This window comes from Elephantulus edwardii, unplaced genomic scaffold (genome assembly GCF_000299155.1).
Source record: "Elephantulus edwardii isolate Elephantulus edwardi_28Jun2011 unplaced genomic scaffold, EleEdw1.0 scaffold00044, whole genome shotgun sequence".
NCBI classification, from domain to species: domain Eukaryota; kingdom Metazoa; phylum Chordata; class Mammalia; order Macroscelidea; family Macroscelididae; genus Elephantulus; species Elephantulus edwardii.
In genome coordinates, this window is record NW_006399794.1 from 19990719 (window position 1) to 19993743 (window position 3025).

Genomic DNA, 3025 nt, shown 5'->3' on the forward strand with positions numbered 1-3025 from the left:
GCCATACTGCCTTCCACAGTGGTTGTGCCATTTTACCTTTCCTCCAACAGTGAATAAGTGTTCCAGTTTCTCCACAACCTCTCCAGCATTTGTTGCTTGCTGTTCTGTTAAATTTTGCTATTTTGACTGGGGTGAGATTATATCTCATAGTTGTTTTAATAAGAAAATTCTTAAAGAAAAATACCAAACAGGTCTGTGAATGCTGACTTGCAGTATCTGTTCAGAAATTTCAAGGAATAAAGCATAGCTTGCTTGCACATGATATTAATGATGTTGTTGTTGTTATGTGCCATCGAGTCTGTTTGTTTTAATATGTCAATTGGTGTGCCATCACTTCCTGGGGTATTGGGGTTTTTTCCTAATTCTTCCAAAGCAGCTTGACCTTCTTCCTTCGTTACCACAGGCTCTTGCTCATGTATTGTTTCATGAAATTCTTCTGTGTCTGCCAGTTTCTTTTGGTACAGTGACCCTGGATCATTTCATAGTCTGCCCAAATCATCTTTAAGTATTGAAACTTGCAGGCAAGCAAGATTCTTCTGGAAATTGTCCAAAAACAGCTGGAGAACTGCCAGATGTGCAGTCTGGGTTTAGAAAAGGCCATGGTACTAGGGATATTATAGTTAATGTTAGATGAATCTTAGCTTAAAGAAAAGAGTACCAGAGGAATATCTATCTGTGTTTCATTGATTATGTAAGCATTTGACAGTGTGGATCACAACTACCTGGGGCTTACTCTAAGGAGAATGGGAATCCCAGAACACTTGATTGTGCTTATGCAAAACCTATACATGGACCAAGTGGCAGTGGTCAGAACATAGCAAGGAGACACTGCATGGTGCAAAAGGGGAAAGGGTGTACACCAGGGAAGTATCCTGTCTCCATTCATATTCAATCTATATGCAGAACAGATCATCCAGGAAGCTGGGCTGTAGGAGGACGAATGTGGCATCAGGATTGGAGGAAGACTCATCAATAACCTGTGTTACGCAGGTGACACAACCCTGCTTGCTGAAACTGAAGAGGACCTGAAGTGCTTGCTGCAGAGGACTGGGGACTACAGGCTTTAATATGGATTGAAGCTCAACATCAATAAAACAAAGATTCTCACTACTGGGCTTATTGGCAGCATTATGATAGATGGTGACGAGCTTGAGATTATTAACAGTTTTAGTTTGCTTGGCTCCACAATCAGCACTCTTGGTATCAGCAACCAGGAATTCAAGAGATGAATTGCTTTGGTAGAGTCAGCTATCAGGGAAGTCTCCAGAGTACTGAAGAACAACAGTGTCAGTCTGGAGACTAAGGTGCACCAGTCCATAGTCTTTGCAATTGCTTGCTATGCATTAGAGAGCTGGACAATGACTATGGATAATGGAAAGATAATTTATTCCCTTTGAACTATGGTGCTAGAGAAGAGTACTGAATACACTATGGATTTCAGGAGAACAAACAGGTTCATCCCAGGGAGGTTTAAACGAGGCTGCACCTTGGAGGCAAGGATTTTGAGGATTTGTCTGATATACTTTGGGCACATTGCAAGAAGGGACCAGTCCTTGGAGGAGGGACATCAGCTTAGAAGGGTGGAGGGACAGAGAAAGAGAGGAAGACCATTGATGAGATGAATTGATCCAGTGACTGGGGTAATGAGGGTAGGTGTGTCAGAGAGGGTAAAATTGGCACAGGATAGAGTAGGTTTCAGGTCTATGGTACAAAGCGGTCACTATGAGATCAAGTAACTGGACAGCACATAACAAAAACACAAAGCAGTATTCAGTTGATAAATAGATACACATGTGTAGTAAAGTGTCTGATACAGGATCCATGCAAAACTATACTTGGTTTATACTGGTAAGAAAGACTTTTCATAGAGCCTTAACATCTGAATAGATTAAACCAGGAATAATGTGACTAGACTGAATTTGCTATGAGATGACCAAAGACCTGGGTTCTTGGAAAATAATAATCTCACTCAAGATTGGTAGATACCATGTGAGAGTTGCTGAGTTGTCTCACAGTGAGGTTCTGTAACTTTTCTTCTTATTATTGCTTAATTGCAAACAATGGCAAAAGTATCAAGAATATTTCTTTGAAGAAAGACCAAGACATAAAGGTCAATACTAATTCTTTCAGTGACAATGAAAAAAAGATGTTTCTTAGCCAATAAGTAGTCTTTTTTAAAATTTTTCTTTTGTCTCTGGGTCTGTTGGCTGGTCAGAGGCCTTTTGCTGGGAACCAATCGGAAACTGAAGAAGCATGTGTGGGCCTGTGGCCTTTTCAAACTTTCAGGCTTAGAAGTGAGCTCTTTCTGTGCTGTTAGGGGAAGTCTCTGGGTCTGTTGGCTGCCTGAAGGCCTTTTGCTGGGAACTGATCGGAACCTGAAGAAGCATAGGCAGACCTGCAACCTTTTAAAACTCATTCTTTTTGAAATGAACACTCCTAAATGGTACAGCACTACTCTGTCATTTCTCTGTATTGAGGAAATTATGAATTGCTGTGATGCTAAACGTTGTGCCACTGGTCTGTCAAGTGCCATAATGGTTACACATGGTTGACAATATCTAGTTAGATAACAGATTGGGATGGGCTTGGAGGTGGAGTTGCATCCAACTTCTTACACATACCTATGGAAACTCTATGGACTTAGAGAAGAGACAATAGTTATAAAACAAAGTTTAAGTCTTTTATTTTGGTGGTCAGTACTAGGTGTCACTTAACAACAACAATAATATATATTGCCAAACCCTTTTCTTCCATTTTGGACTTCCTTTGGCTCAACTCTGTATGATGGCACTCTTGTTTTGGTTGAAGATCTGTATAGATTGTTTCATTGTTTAAATCTGTTGTTTAGAGTCAATAAGACCTCCAGGAAGACACTTGGATTTAAGGCCAAGCCCTTGTCTCCATTTTGGAACCTGGGTGAAGTGACCGGTCTCTGTAAGATGGGCTCTCTTGATCGTCATTGTGGATTTTGTTGTTGTTGTTGTTCTTGTTTGGGGTCCTTCCTCCTCCTCCTCCTCCTCCTCCT